This window comes from Dipodomys spectabilis, unplaced genomic scaffold, assembly GCF_019054845.1.
Source record: "Dipodomys spectabilis isolate Male_0828 unplaced genomic scaffold, ASM1905484v1 ptg000140l, whole genome shotgun sequence".
Taxonomy (NCBI): domain Eukaryota; kingdom Metazoa; phylum Chordata; class Mammalia; order Rodentia; family Heteromyidae; genus Dipodomys; species Dipodomys spectabilis.
The window spans coordinates 2,977,565-2,996,092 of NW_024870817.1; the positions used below are offsets into that span (position 1 = coordinate 2,977,565).

General features: G+C 38.3%; 1 long non-coding RNA gene across 4 annotated transcripts in view; it reads right to left on the reverse strand.

Moving 5' to 3' along the window:
- The window catches only part of LOC122117350, a 46,088-nt gene extending 40,039 nt beyond the window's left edge, over window positions 1-6,049 (reverse strand). For 2 of the 4 annotated variants that reach the window (XR_006149119.1, XR_006149123.1), the window contains exons 1-2: window positions 5,915-6,049; window positions 5,462-5,521 (exon numbers count right to left, since the gene is read on the reverse strand). This is a non-coding gene — a long non-coding RNA (uncharacterized LOC122117350). The remainder of the gene's footprint in view (window positions 1-5,461; window positions 5,522-5,914) is intronic. The other 2 variants (XR_006149122.1, XR_006149121.1) reach the window with 1 other exon arrangement.
- Between the last annotated feature and the right edge of the window lie 12,479 nt (window positions 6,050-18,528).

An 18,528-nucleotide genomic window follows, 5' to 3' on the forward strand; every position in this document is an offset into this window, starting at 1 on the left:
GTTAACTTTGCTCCTACCTTTCTCACCCCACCCCCAACCACTGTCTTCTACCACCTTCTCTGTGCAAGACCACACTCATCTCCTCAGTGCCAGAAGCAGCCTACTGAGCAACAGTGCAAATAGGATGTGTGAATACACCAGAATCAGGCTATAGCTCTATTCACACATATAGTGGGATTCACTGCAAGTCATTTCTTTGGGCTTTCAGTTATTAAATTGAAAGGAGAGAGAGAGAGAGAGAGAGTCAGAGATGGAGATAGAGACAAAGACAATGACAGACATAAAAACAAGAAGGAAAGAAGGGTGGAAGGGAGGGAGGGAGGAAAAAAGGAGAGAAAGAGGGAGAGAGGAGGGGAAAAAAGGAAGGAGGGAGGAAAATAGGGAGGCAGGAAGGGAGGGAAGAAAGGAGAAAGAAAACCCTGTTTCTAGTCAGTGGAGAAAAAGGACATAACTGTCACACAACAACAGAGAGTTGTCTGTATGGAACTTGGCAGCTCCACTTCACTCCTGACCATTCTTACAAGTCTCTATCTTTACCTGTATATGAATAAAACCACTACACATGGTTACAATAATAATACTAGACTTCAGATATATTTTAATATGCTGTTTACAAAGTTTTTTCTCAGTCAATTGCGAAATCATCTTTGCTATATTAGAATCTCCAGCAGATATTCCACTATAGATACCTGGGACAGTTTTCTCAGATATAGGACAGACTTCAGCTAGAGTGTGAAATTGGAACCTTTCTTTTCTTTCTTTTTCTTTTCTTTCTTTCTTTCTTTCTTGCTTGCTTGCTTGCTTGCTTTTTTGCCTTTTTCATGTATTCTGAATAGTGATATGAATTTGTTTTTCATGTATTCTGAATAGTGATATGAATTTGTTTTATATATTTCATAAACTATTCTCTTATTTGTTTTAAATCTTCATACAGCTAAATAAAACTTAAAAGGACACATACATGGAATGTTAATTCTTCCATATTTATTAAAATCATTAGGAAGATCAATAATCTTTTGTAGTTAACAATGACTGCCATAGTTTGAATCTTGAATGTCAAAGGCACTATCCCTGGGGAGGCCCTACTGGGAAGGGCAATGGACATTTAAGAAGAGAGGGGCCTTAAGATAGTCCTGGCAAAGAATCTTAATAGCTCAATAGCTACTCACATATGACCATTCAAAATGACGCTAAATGAAATGAACTCCAAGACATGGAAACAACAAGTCTTTTTTTTTATTGTTGACATTGTTGTCACCAATGTACTGTGCTAGTTCTTTCTTCTTATTTTATTTCATTTTTCTTTTTCATTGGTTTATCCCTGGCAATCATTGTCTTTGATTCTGGCACCCTGCATCTTGTATTTACATTTATCTGATTTGGAAAGGAGAAGGGAAATAACAAAATGCTGAAATAAGGACAAAGAATGACACAATGAAACAACGATACTCACAAGACACTATGTCAGAAATGAACTTTACAACTTCCAGGGATTGGGGAAGAGTGGGGGAAGGAAGGGATAGTGGGAGAAAAACAAAGGAGGGGTAACAATGTTGGACAAGAAAAGTACTCATTACCTTATTTGTGTAACTGTAATCCCTCTGCACAGCATCTTTACAATAAAATAAAAAAATTATACCATGCAAAAAAAGAGGGGGGGGCCTTATGGAATGTCTTTAGATCACTGGTATGACCTTGAAGGGAATTGGGGGACTCTGACTTCATTTTTCCTCCTGAGATAAGCTATTTGCTCTCCTCCATGCTATCCAAGCGCACTCATCAGAGGCCTGAAGCAATGGATCTACCAGTCTTAAACTGGAGCTTCCAAACCTGTGAGCCAAATAAGCTTGTTATAGATTGATTATCTCAGAGATTTTATTATACTAACACAAAGTTGACTAACTCAGTGACTAAAAAGCATATCAAGTTATGTGTCAGATACAAGGGAGATTACAATTAATAAAACCTAACTTCTGCTCTTGTGATGTTCACCCTTGGGTGAAAACAAATTAAGTACGAATATTTATTCATCTGGAAAAAGAAGTTGAAATATCTTGTAGACACAACAATGTACATTAGCCATCAGTGATTTTCCCTTTCAGTGGGAGATCCACTGTTGATGCCTCTTATTCTAGAAGACTGACTGGAAATGAGCAAATAAGATGTTGAATAAAGACAACACTAAGAAGTTTAGCTATAGAAAGAAAAAGAAATTGATGTGGTTAGAAAAAGGAATGTTGAGGTTAAGCTCTCTCTCACACACACATTCTCTCTCTCTTTAGTATTAGGGTATCAGTTTAGAACATAGCACTTACTAGGCAGGTATTGATTTTAGGTATTTTTTTATTAACAAGTTTTTTTTATTGTGAAAATACCATACAGAGGGGTTACAATTATATGAGCAAGGTAATGAGTACATTTCTTATCAAGCATTGTTGCCTCCTCCTTTGTTTTCCCCTACCATCCCTTCCCATCTCCCCCCATCACCACCCCACCCCCCCCCACCAAAGTTGTAAAATTCATTTTTCGACATAATGTCTTGTACATCTCATTGTTGCAATGGGTCCACCTGTATCCCTAGTTAAACGATTTGTTTTTTCCCTTCCCCTCCACAAATTATACCAACTTGCATGATTTAATCCATGCATTTACTAGTGGCTTTGCTCTGCATTCCTTCTCTAATTTCACATTCACATGTGGACTCATCTCTTATTGATGATGGTATGATAGCAGTGAACATAACTTATTTTCACTTCCCATTATTTCACTCCCTATATATTATTTATTTATTTTTATTGGCAATACTAGGGTTTGAACTTAGAGTCTCACACTTGCTCAGCTCATTTACTTAGCTAGCACTCTCCCATTGGAGCCACACCTTCAGCCAGCTCTGCTTTTTGCTAGTTATTTTGCAGATGGAGTCTAGTGATTTTTTATTCCTAGACTGGCCTTGAACTGAAATCCTTTTAACCTCAGCTCCCTCAGTAGCTAGGATTATAGATGTAAGCCATCAATATCCAGCTTTATTTTATTTTTAAAAGAAATGTCTCTGTGTACAGAACTCTAACTTGGCAATCATTTTCTTGTAAACGTTTGGAAATATCATTTATTGACATCTTTCATTGCTGGTGTTGAAAAGTCAACAACCAGCCAATTGTTGCTTCTTTGGAAATAGTCTGGCAATTCCTCTTCCTACTGTGAAGTTTTTCTTTTTTTATTTTTAACCCTTTGTGTTGTGTAGCTTTAGTGTGAAGTTTCCAGAAATGAGTTCATATTGATTCTGCTCAAACTTGAACTTGGGCAATTGTGTGTTACAGTGTATGTTCCATTGGTAAATCCTTGAGGAATCAAAGTCAGCATACAGAAGAGATATGTGCACACCTGTATTGTTCTTACGGCCCTACACACAATAGCCAAGTCATCAGATTTGATCACAGTGGGCCAAAGTACCCACCAACAGATGAATGGAGAAAGAAAATGTGTCACATATACATGTTGGAGTATTATTTAGCCCTTAACAATAACCAGATGTCAGTGTTTCACACCTAGAAAGCTATCTACTCAAGAAAATGAAATCTGAGGTTTAAAATGTAGAGCCAGACTGTGCACAATATCTGGGACACTTATCTCCAACTAACCAGCAAAATGTTGGAACAGCAGGCATGGCTGAGTGACAGCTATGCAGTTGAGTGACAGATATGAGTGAAAAAGCTGAGCAAAAATGTGAGTCCCTGAGTTGAAGTACCGGTACCAGCACTAAAATGATTCAATGAATAAATACAATTTTGCAATTGATAGAAAAATGTATGGAATGGGAGAACATTTTGTTAAGTAAATTTAGCAAGTCTCAAAATTACAAATTATCTCATGTTCTCTCTCATGTGGATTCTAAAAGTATCAGTAATAATATTAATGATTAATAATGAAAGAAGAAGGACTATGGCTATTAAGTAATGAGGGAACCAGCAGGAAGCAGGATTATAGGAGTAGATAGTGAAGGGAATACATAGGGTCAAATTATTTTATGTACATGTATAACATCTTAATGAACATTATTATACTGTATAATTAATGAACAGTAATAAAAATCAGAAGAATTTGATTGGCTTTTGAATCTTTGTTTTGGTCTCTTTCATCACTCTGCCAGACTTTCTCCAGAGCTTTTAACCCATCCTTTTGTGTATTTCTCTTCTTGATTTCTCCATTACTCATTTTGTATATTTCCCCCTTATCTACAGCATTTCATTTCATTTCATTATTTGATTTTATTTCATTTTTGAGGCAATATCTCATTATGTAACCTAGGTTGTCCTCTAACACACGATTTCCTTTGTTTCTGTCTCCAATTGCTGGGATTTCAAATAACTCGCAGCTTACCTTCCTATTAGTTCTGTTGATGAATTGTTCATTAATCCAGATATTAAGTTTATTTGGATGGATTTCATTTTATGTACAAATATTTTATGTGGCTCTTTTTCAATCTGTTAGGCCAAGTTTTATAGATTCCTGGATTCTTTAAATGAAGTCAGAATAAATGTTTACAATCTGTGTCCAATAATTTCAGTGTGTGACTTTTTTTTTTGGGGGGGGGGTCCGGTTGTGGGGCCTGAACTCTGGGCCTGGGTGCTGTCCCTCAGCTCTTCAGCTCAAAGCTAGTGCTCTACCACTTGAGCCACAGCACCACTTCCGGCTTTTTTCTTTTTGCTTATGTGATGCTGAGGAATCGAACCCAGGGCCTCAGGCATGCAAGGCAAGTGCTCTACCACTGGGCCACCTTCCCAGCCCCAGTGTGTGACTTTTTAAACCTATTTCTTCTATTATTGCTAAAATTTTCTCCTTATGGTTTTATGTTGCCTAGCTGGGTTCTTAATTTAATTTTTTAATGTACATTTTTAACTTTCCTTGGAATTTTACTCGAGAATGATGAGAATAATGTAGTCTTCCTACTTAGAGGCTTCAAATTTACTTCTCAAGTACTATCAATCTAGACTGTCTTGAATCAAACTCATTCCTGAGTTTTCCATAAGCATCCAACGTCTGGGAATTTAAATTGCAAATCTGCAAAAAAGTATCACCTGTAGTCACAAAGAGTAGTTTTTTCCTCCTATTTCCCCTTCTCTGTTCTGTTTCAAAGCAATCTTTCCAGCAGTTTCTTTCTGACTCACCTTTTTCCTTGATAGCTTAACCATTTGTAATTAAGACTTAAAATGGGGCCAGTCTCTTAGTAAATTTTCCATCCTGGACCATAAGTTATGATCCCATACCCAACAAGGCAACAAATTCACAGTGTAATTTTTCCCGCATTAGAGAATGCCTTTGGGGAAAAATGGTTTTAACGATTTCCTTACTTCTTTGAGTTTCCTACTTTTTCTTACAGTTTGGTCTGCGAATTCCTTAATATATTTCAAACCTTCCAAGTTTTATGAGTTATATTCAATATTACATATAGCATGATACTCACATTTTTAGTCACTTTTTAGCAGGAGAAATGTATCCAGATAAATGATCCAAAATTATATTTCTTCAAAACATTGCCCCAGGTATGGAAGAAGAGAAAATATTATTTCACCAAGGGCTAGAATTTTTCTAAGGAAGGTGATCACAATGAGGATGTTATATCAGTTTAGATTATTAGTAAAGCTTTGAAGTCCTGGAACATGAGCTGAGTAAGGAGAGATTAAGATATGAAACACTGGAAAAGAGAATAAATATAATAGAGGTTTCAATGAGGTCAAAGAATTTATATATCAGGATAACTTGTTAGGGACAGGTTTGGGGTATGTGTCTATAATCCCAGTTATGAAGAAGGCCATAAGAAAGAAAGTCACAGACCTAGGCTGGCACTGAAGAAAAAAGTACAAGATCTTTTCTAAAAAAAAAAATAAAGCCAAAACAAAAACAAAAACCCACTTACCAACAACTGCAAAGCCCTTCTACCATCCAACTCCAGTACCACGCAAAGCCCTTCTACCGTCCAACTCCAGTACCACAAAATAAAGCTTAGTGAGTGAGCTAAATGGAAAGGAAGTTATGATCAAAAAGAGTAATGTCTAGTTATGTGATTTCCAAGATGGAAATGAGACTAAAGTGGGCAGCTATAGTACATTGGTTTCATTTCCTTGAGAAGATGCTGAGGTTAGCCAAGTTGACTCAGAACTAAAAATGAAACAAACTACATGAGGCAAGATGGGAATCTCTTTGTGAGCAAATGGAAACGATTATTACAAAGACAGAGTTCAGGAACAAGGGAATCATAAAGAGTCATGCCAAGTGACATTTGCCTCAAGAAGCAAGGATAACTTGAATGAAGAGGGGAGGATAATTATCTGGTTTGGCTCAATGAAGAGTAAGATATCGCAGATTTTATAGCTAAAGAATGTGAAAGTAAGAGAATTATAATGAATCTGAATTGCAAGAAACAGACTTCTCAATATGAAATGGCTTTCAGTTATATCTCTGTGGATTTCAGGGAGCATGTTATGATTCACCTTCTCTTCTGCAAGGTTCAAATCAAAATCAAGAAAGGATATTAGGAAATGTCAGGATTTGAACATCAAAGCATTAGATTTACTAATGTTCCAAGCAAGTGTTGTGGTAAATCTGTCATAGAGAATATGAGATATGTTTTATGTCATGAACAACAAGTAAATGTTCTCAAAGAATTTCCATAGGAAAGACCCAGAGAACATGAGATCACCATTAGAAGCAAAATAAAATTATAAGAAAGAAATAACTTGGAGATTTGATGACAATAGCATAACAGAATCAGACTTAATAGCTTCATATTCTATAATTAATACCATACAATAGACATAGTAGAATATTCTATCCAGAAAGATCACAATGCACATTCTTCTTAAGGCTATGTCATCAGCATAGTTCTGGATAGATTGAATGTTAGACCACAAGACAAATCTTAGCAAGTTTAAGAAGACTAAAAGAATCTTTTCCAATTATAATGATATGAAACGCTCATCAATTAATAGAGAAAAGAGAATTCATAAAAATATGGAAATTAATAACCAAATGGTTAAAAACAAGAAAGTAAAAAAAATAAATTTTTCTTGGGACAAACAGAACCTGGAAATACGATATATCAAGTCTTATAGAATGAAAGACAGGTCTAAGAGCTAAGTTTATAGCAATAAATGCCTTCATGAAGAAAGGAGAATGAGCTCAAACAACCTAATTTCACAACTCAAGGAGCTAGAAAATGCAATACAACTAAGTCCAAAGTGGTCAAAGAGAGGATATAAAAGTATTAGAGTAAAAGTAAATTAAAAAATGAAAACCAAGATCAAGATGCTTTGTATTTATAAACTGCTTTGTTAAATGGAAGCCCCTTTGTATAACTACTTAAAGGTAATTTTTAAAATGGAAATGAAATAAGAGAATCTGAAGTGCACAGTCAGACATGTAAAGGGTATAAGATCATGACAAGGACATACTCCTGTTACCATAGCAGGAAGTGGACTTGGTTTTCCTTTGAAGAAAGGAGATTAAAATTAGTCCAGACTAACTGTGCACAGGTCTTGGCTAAGATTATTTACATAACTTTATGCTTGTCCTGTTTGACCCAAAGTCAAGTTCGTTGGACATTTCTCTAGTTAACTAGCCAGAGAGAGTATTGAAGGATCCCAATTCTGTTTCTGATGGCGGTGCCATCAGTAAGTAGGCTCCAGGTTGAGCCTTAACCCTCCAGACACTTCCAGATCCAAGCAAGGAGGCATCAGGCTCTCCAGATTCAGATTTAAATAGGACAACACTCGGTTGCTTTGTCTATGATTATTGCAGTAAAGCTTGATTGAAGGCCAGAAACAAGCCAAGTATTGTACTAACCATTAATAGGAATGTTCTTACCTACTTCTGAAAATATCTCACTAAATAATATTGTAATAGGTGTTTTAAATGACTGAGTATTCATATAAATTGGTTCTCCATTTGCATTAATTTTGTTAGAAAGAAGTCATTTTGCTAGTGAGCCCTAGTACACCATTAAATTTGTTCATGACTCAGAGTTTGTTAATCTGCTTTTATTTTCCCAGACTTCATCTTACCCCATCCCAAGATCAAAGAAAATAAAGTCCAAAGGTGAAAGGAGGGGCCTAACATTTTCACAGTAATTATCAGTATTACATTCAAGAAGTGAACAGACCAATGTAGCTCACATTTTGTAATACTAGCTACTCAGGAGGCTGAGATCTGATGATCATGGTTCAAATCCAGCAAGGACAGCAAACTCTGTGTGGCTCTTATCTCCAACTAAGCACTAAGAAGCCAGAAGCAGAGCTGTAGCTTAAGTAGTTGAGCACTAGCCTTCAGCATAAAAGCTCAGAGACAGCACCAAGCCCCTTAATTCAACCTCCAAGACTGACACAAAATAAAAAATAACAATCTAACAGACCAGCAATGGAAAAAAGATTGTGGCCACAAATATCTGTGACTCCCCAAAACAATGTTTTTACCTCTAAGACTCAAACACTGTGAGATGAACAAGTGAGGGGGGGGGAAGTGTTTCTGAAGACATCTTGTCATGTCATTCAAAATCAGGGCAATTACACAATAGCAAAGACCTCTAACAGGACTGCATTGGACTCTAGAGGCAAAACAACAAGCAATATTGCAAATATCAACACACCCTAGCCAGAGGCTCAAGCAAGCTTCCTGGAAGTTTGAGTTAGCATTAATTATTGTTTCTAATTGCTGTCAGTTAACTCTCCCCAGTAGCCTCCAGGTCAAGACATCATCCCGTGAAACATGGTGTCTTTCCTCAAAATGCCAATTTCTGTCATGTAACAGAATCTTGGCTTTGGTGTTCTTTTACAGAAACACTGATCTAATTACACTAAGTCCTTTATTCTGTGTTCTGGGTTATGGGCAGAATTCCAGAATCAAACACCTAACATTATTCCCAATAGAAGGCCTTACTTTTCAACACTTTTTCAGAAGTAGATATTTCTCCTTCATTTTAAAGTTCACCATTCGTTAAGATACAATACACTTAACAGCTTGTCTCCTAACCACTAGACTACCTGGGTATCGGAAACTCTGTACTCTCTAAAATAATTTCAGTAAAGATCCTTTTCTGCTATCCACTAGAAATATAATCAGAACAAGTTTCTCTTAACTTAGTCCCTGCGAGCTGCAGGATCCTTTCCTAACACTATAAACCTATGATTTCCATTCAATTTAATCCATTCACCGAAAGAATGGCTCCCCTTTTTGTTATTTAAGTGCTCCTTAGGGGGGAAACTCACATACTTTCTTCCCTCCCAGTGTATTTCAATATTTTGCAACATTTTTGATGTTTTCTTACTGACATCTAGTTAAGCTATCACTTAGCTTTTGAATAAGGTTAAATATCATGACAATTATGTAGTTTATTCTCCTAATATAACAGTTGTAGAATCTGACCTCTACCATTTAAATGATTGACATGTCTGACCAGAATGCACTGTTATTGTTATTCTACTAGATTTTTTACCACACCACTCAACAAAGATCTTTATTTGCTCTATGAGTCCAGGAGTTTCATAATTTTCCCTGTATATTGCATGCTTTTCCTGAATCTTTACAGAAATATATACATACACACAGAGACAGGACTAACAGTAGCTGCCAACTAAATATTCATTATGTTGTTGACTTCCATTTGACCCTGAAGTGTCAGTGTTACTTAATGTGACGATATCAGGATGATAGCACAGCAGATGCTGCCAAATGAAAAATTTGCTGCAATGAGCTTCCTGTGAAATATTGAGGCTGAGCAGAGAAGCAGTTTCTCTGACAAAAATACTTTCAGTCACTCCCTGTACTAAATCACACTGTGGAAGCTGCTGGCACTCTGGGTTTTCCATTGCTAGCAAAGATACCCTGATTGTGCTTAGCCAGAAAGCATTCAGGTTCAAGACTAGGAGATCATCTTCAATACCCTCTGTTTTAATCGGAACAAAGGTTTTGTTTGGTGAGGTGTTTTTACATCCCATGGTACTCAAGGATCTCATTGGTATTAAGGTACTCTGTGTTGTAAAGGAAATAGCATATGTCCTCACCAATACTTTAGAAGCATGTTGCATTCTCTCATTTCTTTTGCAGTACTACTCAGCCCCCATGCTCTCCTGAAGTGGAAAACCTCACATCACACACTGTACAAGAAGACTTTATTATTTAATTGCCTATTTGGACATTCTAGTTAGTGAGGCCCAAGCAAGGTCATGTTAGCTTAAGTTTAGACAAAGTAAAGAATGACACCACTGCAAGTGGAAGGGCAAGAATGAGCTGTGCAAATACAGTGTGGTAGCAAAACCCATCAGAGCAATTTCCAGCTCTCCTTCTGTTACCTGCTGGGACACTGTGAAGCTCTGATGACATTTACTGAACAGCCAGAAGGGACCTGAGAAAAAAATGCATGGCTCTACTGAGGAACTCCAAGGGCAAGCAACTTTCCACAGGGAGAGACTGGAGAGACAGGGATAGTGTATTCTGCGTTTCTCCATGGATTCAGAAAGCCAGCATCGCCTCCATCAGTAGCTTGTAGCAGTGTCTAGGGTAGAATGAGACATATGTCCCAGCCACAGTTCAAGAACACTCCCTGACGACACCATGGTAACCTTCATTCCACTGACTGGAATGGACCCATTGGTCTATTCCTGGCACGATGCTGAAGGCTGGCTCAAATTCATTTCTCCTTATTTAGTTCAAGTTGTAGCACATAATAAACTGCACAGTGACAGGATTTCCTGCGGCTTTCAGGTGCATCCAACTTGGCAGGCCGTGGGTTGCTACATTTCTAGGTCCAATGGTTAAATGAAGGCACCTATTGCTTCCAGACTCTAGTCAGAAAGCAAACAGATGTCATCTGACATTAATCATTGAACAGCTAGTTAAGGATCATTTCATTCATCTATACAACAAGAAAATAATTTTAAACTACTAAGGAAGGGCCAGGCATTATTCACTGCCATGCCTGGTACAAATGCAGACAAGACATCCCCCTGGAGAGAAGTTTACAGGAGAAGGATGCATGTAATGTACTACAATGAGTGTGGCTGGATATGAATGTAGGATCTTCACAGCAGGAGCATCTTCTAGCCAGTCTGAAGTGGCTGGAAAGACTTCCTTAAGGACCTTACACCTGGGATAAGAAGTGGAGAGAGGGGAGAAGAGTGCTCTGAGCAAAAAGGAAAAGGAAAATCAAGGTCAAGGAGTATGAAAGTAGAATATTGTGTGTGTGTGGCTTATGATGGCTAGAAGATAAAAAAATATATCTGTGTGGAAAGAGTAGCAACTGTCCAGGTAGGAAAGGGGGTTAGAGGGCAAAGCAAAAAAGGATTTAGGAAAGCGTTACGTTCCATGCTAAGGAGGCTTATTTTACAGACCATGAACTTTGGAAGTTTCTAAGCAAGGGGAAAACATACTCATCTTGCTTCACCACAGTTCTCAGCAACACAACTGTGAAAGAGAAGGTCTTTCTGTGCTGCAGACTCTGCCCTGCTAGGTCATAGCCTCTGTGACCTAACAGCCTTTCTCCTGGTCATGGTAGAAACCTTCCTTCTTTTCTACCTTTATTAGAAAAGCAAACAAAGCAAGCAGTTGCCTGCTTTTATTCCTGTACCCTTTCCATTCTTGTCTCACTCCCCAGCGTTCCCTGCTATGGAATCTCGGCATTGCTTTCTAGATAGCAGCATGAGGGGGTGGTGCCTAAAAACAGGCAGCCTTTCCCTTCCTCTTTTCTCAGTGTCCCATGGCATTAGAACTGCTGGCTCACTGCACACTTTTCTGCTCCCCAAACTGGATTAGAAACTCCTTGAAGAGCTGCGAATGTTTCCCCAGTGTCCGTAATCCTAGAAGAGTAGCTAGGAGACTGCAGTTCCTTTAGATGAATAAACACAGTCCCTGTCTCCAATTTCACGAGCAGGTGACCACTTTCTTAGGCCTACAGCAGGCTGCAAGCACTCTGAGAACCACAAGCTGAGACAACTATGACACACAGGCTGCACCTGTACTTCACCTGAAGACAAAGGCTTTAAGGCAATGTATTTGTTTCTAGAGAGTTGAGATCTTAGGCAAATGTCTCCTAATCAGAGGTGGTTCAAACCATAATTTCAGGGTAGAACTTAGTGGTACACACCTGTAAGCTCAGTGACTGTGGTTTGAGGCCATGGGGCAAAAGTGAAAGACCTTATGTGAAAGATAAAGTTTTGGACTAGGTGTGGAGCTCAAGTGTATAGAGAGCATAACGGGGGGGGGGGGGGGGGGGGAGGGGGGGGGAGAAGAGGAGGAGGAGGGGGAAGAGGATGACATGACAGGTATGAAATGAGGCTCAGCATTTCGGCTGGGATCACAGAATGGTCTAAGGTACAGACAATCAGACTCTATGGAGTCTAGGGGCACAGTTCACGTTAAGCAAGAGTTAGACAACAACTGGTTTGAATGCACAGCTAATATAAGGGCAGTCAGCCTCTGATTTGTTCCCAGTGAAACTATAGAAAATTACTTTTTTAGAAAAACAGCCAAGTAGTGAATGGAAGAATGCCTATTTAAGAAAATCTATGAAAGCTCAGCAAGAAAGTTGGAAACTTGTAGAATAGGAACCAAGACTATTCCCTCCCTCTCTGGCCCATCCCAGCAAGGTTGAGACTACTCCAGGCTGTTGAATATGATGTAGGATTTCCTGTCTCTCAGCTTCCAAAAAGTTTCCTTCCAGGAAGAGCAGAACTTCAACATTTTTCATCCAGTAAGGCTGGGGTAGGGTAATTAAGAGAGGGGCACTTCCTTCTTTATGGAGCTCCTATGAAATGATTACAACAATCCAGGGCTGATTTCTCTCCCCTGGATAATGAAGAAAGAGTTTCACTCCAGATTGTCACCCCCCTCCCCCATTACCTAGGAAGCTCTCAACTCCTAGAGCAAGGTTGTTACACAGCCAAGTGTGTTATTACCCCACCCCATTTCTAAAGCCCTCGATTGGGGAATATGCCTGAGGGGATGAAGCACACTTTAAAAACACTCTTAATCCCTTCCTGCAGGCACTAACTTCATTTGTAATGGACTATGGAGAAACTCAAGCCTTAGGACTCTCAAGACCAGTGAAAGTTCTGGCAAAAGGCAGTTGGGAAGGTATTTGTGGCTTTAATGTAAGTGCTCTTGGAAAATGAGAAATTCAGACCTGGGGACAGGTGGAAGAAAATAAGGTTTGTACCTAAGCTTGACAGATCTGCTGGCCTGGAGGATGAATGGAATGCTGGTGAGGACTTAACCTTAAATCAGAGTAGGACAAAGAAAAAGCTAGAGACACAGATTCAGTGAAAGCATGCAGACTTTAGCACGAATGACTATCACTTCGAGGACTTGTTCAAAAGCAGATTCCTAGGCTGGACCCAGTGTTTCCATTCACTAAATCTGGAGTAAGGCTCAGGAATTTGTATTTCTAATGCATTCTCAGGAAATATGATGGTGCTAGCACAGGGACTACAATTTGGTTGACACAGACTGACTACCTAATACGAGAAGTCTATGGTGGACTAATGAAATTAAAGCTAATGGGGAATCTAGATCATAGCCTACAGTACAAGCAATTCCTAGGCGAAAGGACACTGAGCTCACTAGGGGAATAGGTAGCACTTTAGGGAAGAGCTAGTTGTTTTGCTTCTCAAATCAATTTTCCCTTTACTCATTATGCCCCAGCATTTCACTAGGAAACACCAAAGCATATGTCCTTCTACTTTGGGGGGATTTAATAATCTGGCTCCACCTCCAGGGAATGAATCTAACTTGGCCCAAGCTAATCAGAACTTCACATTTTTCCTGCCATGGTGATTGATTTACAGAATAATACCTAACATTATGAAAGAGACTTTCCGAGCCACCTGATACAAATGGAGAGGAAGAGTAGTGAGAAAGTAAGTGTTAGATGTGAACTTGAAGAGACTTCGTTTTTGGAACTGTTATCCAACCACCAGGAGAAGGCTAAAACTGAAGCCAATTCTGAGGCAAGCCGTAAATAAGAGGACAGACCAGCAGATCGTGGCAATATCATTCAGACCTGCATCAAACTCACCTGGAAAAACCATCTTGCCCTTTGACCCAATTAAACTCCCTTTTAAAATTTCAGCCACTTGCAATTTTTTTCTGAAAAAATGATATACAGAACATGATGAGTGAGAATTTGCATATCATAAGTTAAATATATGCACAGAGCCAAGAAGGAAAACGTTACACATGCTAATAGGACAGAGGCTCCTGAGGCCCTTGAGTCCAAAGTTGTCATATTCTAGACTCTGCACCTACCTTTGTGTAAACACCAAAGTCCAGAAGTCAGGATTTGATCAAATCCAGAGCACAGAGCTGTGTGGGAGGTAAATAAAATAAGGGAACAGAAACTGGGATCCAACACAATCACCTAGGGAAAGCAGAGGAGGGAAGCAGATTAGATGGAAAACAAAGTAACTCATAGAGCACAAAGTATATACTGGCCCTCTCTCCCTTCCCTCATTGCTGATTCTGACCTTATTCCCTACTACTCTTTCCTTGGTGACATCTCTTTGCTTCAAATATCTGAACTATGTGCTCACCTTTGGGAACCCTTTCCTATTCCTGGAAGGTGCTTGTCCCAGGTACCTGTATGTCTGATTCCCTCATATCCTCTCCATGTCTGCTAGAAGGCTTCCTCTTAAAGAGGACTTCCTAGACTATTGTACACAAATAGCAATCCTGCAGCACTACTCTGGTTCACTGTAAATCTCCTTAATCTCTTTTCCCTGTTTTCTTGTTTTCTATCTTGCTCGTTACTCTCTAACCTACTATGGGTGTACTTATCTATGAATTGTCTCTTCTCAACTGAAAGGAAACTCTGTAAGGGCACTAGTTAGTAAGGTTTTGTGTGTGTGTGTGTGTGTGTGTGTGTGTGTGTGTGTGTGCGCGCGTGCGTGCGCACACACTTTTACTGAGCTATCCTTGATGCAATAGTCTGGACAGTTTAGGCTCAATAATACATTGTAGAATAAATGAGTGAATGAACCAGTGTTCAACAACTACAACGAGGTCACCAAACCCTAAGTCCATATGAACTCTTCTGTTCAGAAGACTTGTAAGATGGAAGCTGATGCCTTCCTTGCTTGCTGAAGTATACCATGCTCGGGCCCTGCCCAGCCACTCCATTCCCTCTTAACAGGCATTGCTTCCAGATTGCTGACATCAGATCTCTGTTGCAATTAAGCTAATGGTGAAAGGCATAACACATTTTAGATATCTACATCTTATTTACTTATATTTAGTAAAAATTTTCTGAGTGCCTCATCTATATATATTTATATTAGTGTTGTGCTAGGAAAGATTTGAGCTATGATGGTAGAATTCTGAGGATGCTGACTGATGAAGTTTACCACCTCATTTACAGCTCTGGAAATGACGATTGGGGATTTAAAACCTTTCAGAAGTCAATGAAACATAATTACGATAAACTCGGCCATGGTGAAGGGTATTTCTGGTGAAAAGGGGTCTTATCTCCGTTCTTGGTAGTAAGCTAGAGCGTACTCAAACTATCCAATGAAAGTGAATTGATTTTTGTTTTTAAGAATTTTGAAAGCCAGTTATAAAACAGCTATTGTTATTTTTTTGCTTTTCTATGTCTGACATGATGATGGAAATGCTATGTAAAATGGAAACTGGCTGTCATCTCAGCATCCTAGGTGTGCTAGGATGTCATATTTGATGTCTGAAGTCACCCACAGATGGAGGATTCACACCAGCGAAATCAGCAAATGCTAAAAGTCAAGCCAGAAATACTGTTTTGTTAATGTGGCGCCAAGAAAATAGTGGGGGAAATGTTAGAGTATTGATTGAAATTCCTATGCCATTTCTTCAGCTCTTACAGTTGTGAAAACCTAAAAGGTTCTCCCAGTATTTGGAAACCATGACTTGCAGCAGCAGAAGAGACACCTATAACCTAGAGAAACAAACGAGATTGCAAAACTTGTTTTGTTGTTTCTCAGAATGAAAATATCAAATGACGTGTCATCGCTATAACTGTGCATTAATCATAATCATAATTTGACTAAGGACACATTCAAATCGTGACAAAAATCAGTGAAACCATATAAATATGTGGCATTTATCAATAAAAGTGTTGTGTGTTTTATTTTATTAAGATAAGCTATGCATTCTTTATTTCAGTTAAAGTTGGCAATAAACTATGCACCTTATGTTTTTGCATATTTGTGAAGCATTTTTAATTGTTCAAAGTAATGGGTTTCATTATCATACTATGTATGACTCTTGTCACTCTCCCACCTCCAGATGCTCCCTTCCTGATTTCATATCTTTAATTATAATCTAGTTTGTGCATATGAGAGAAACATACATTTGTCTTTCTGAGTCTTGTTTATTTCACTTAACCTGATGATCTCAAGTTCCCCCCAATTTTCCTGCAAATAACAAAATTTGTTCATCTTTATGGATGAATAATATTGTAATTGTGTTTATAAATATATTCTTAATCTATTGTTTATAAATATATTCTTAATCTATTCACCTGTTAATGAGCACCTAAGCTATTTTCATGATTTGGCTACTTTAATATAGTGTTTCAATAAACTTGTGTGCGTGGGGGGGAGGAGTATCTGTATTGTGTTCCTTAAACATTTAAAATATTTCTAGCATACTACTCCTCATCCTTCTTCCTTAATCTATATGTTGTTATATATGGACAGTCACTATCTATCCTGCTTTTACACAAAATTTTGAAGTGAGAGATTTTAGAATCTAGATCTATTAGCCTACACAGAATTTCATAAAGGATCATCCACATAGCACAGAGAGTGAGGAGTGGGGATTGACATATTTTCTCCCTGGTGAACATGTGTAGGGTAATGGTGTAGTCTTTTCTATGATAAACTTAAAGAACTATGAAATAAGCGATGGTACACACACACACACACACACACACACACACATATATATAGCTAAAACTTTTACATTCCTGTATTTGAGGTATGTGCTATGTCATAAGCACAAACAAGGGAATGGTGAGACAAAGGACAAGAGGGAACCAATGCAATAGCGATACATACGAGACAATATGTTGGAAATGATCTGTACAACGTGGGGAGTTGGGGGTGAGGGAAAGTAGGAGAAAAATGAGGGAAGGGGTAAAAAGATTGACAAGAAATGGACTTATCACCTTACTTATGAAACTGTAACCCCTCTTTATATCACCTTGACAATAAAAAAGTTGAAAAAAAAAGTGTTTCTAAGACACTAGCTCTACTTCATTTCCCTGAAATAGTAATTATCAAAAAAGAGATTTACTGACTATTAGCAGTAATATTAGCAACTCAGAAGATGGAGGTCATGAACATTTCAATTATAGACCAGTCTAGGCCAAAAAAAATCCACAAGACTCCCATCAGTTTGAAGCCAGCTTGGGCAGAACAGTCGGTAGCATTCTATCTCCAAATAACCAAAAAACAAAAGAAGGGCTGGAAGTACTGCCCAAATAGTACAGCATCAACTGAACAAGCAACCTGAGCTGGAGAAAGCTCTGGGTTCATACCACAGGACTGCCAAAAATAAATAGATAAGTAAAATAAAAAGTAATCATAATCAAAACAAAAACATGAGAGGGCTTTCCCCACTTATGTTGTGCCTTGTTAACAAGCTCAACAGTATTCTGATCTAGTTTGTTCAACATCTTACATAAACACTCTGAGGTCACTTTACTGACACATCTGCCTCCAGCAACATTCTATAGCCATTCTAGAAGCTTCAGGGGATAGCCTAAGAAAGAAGACTTGCAGGAATTGGTTTTTCCTTGTTGCCCTGCATTGCTTACCTGCCCTCAGTGGCTCCGTGGTTACACATTCAATCACATCAATCACTGGTTAATATGAATTATCAATTCATTTATTAATTCAAGTCAAACTATTGGCTGGCTTGTGCGTTCACAGGTGGCTTCATGAGTTCTCTTCATGGAAGATTTGCAATTGGATGTTTTAAATTGAAGCATTTTCCTGGAAAGCATTGTATCCCTGGAGTTTATTTTATGCACTATTTTAACAAAGCCTGCATCTACTAGACTTCTGGCATCAAAAATACAATATCTTTCCAGGCTTTTTGTATCTGTCCAATGTGTTTCACGGATGAAGTTGGATCTGAAATAGCTTCTCATCTGTGTCTTCATGATGGGGACCAGCTGAAAGTGGGAAATTAAGACAATCAGCTGACTGTTTTATTTAAACAACCCAAACAGTTTGGCCAGATTCTTCTTCCATGCTTTGGCTGACTATTTGGAGGCTGTTTCTATTTTTTTAGAAAAAAATGAGATTGAAGGTTAGGGAGTGATTAGCTTCCATATAATTTTGAGTCTAGCTAAAATTGAATACATTACAAATACATCACAAAATACATTACAAATGATATATAAAATGGCATCATAATTAGTACAATAGGCATTGGAACAATAGCCTAAGAGATTCATGGACAATTGTGCTTCTAGCCTTCTATATCATCTTTAAATACCTGACTGCACTC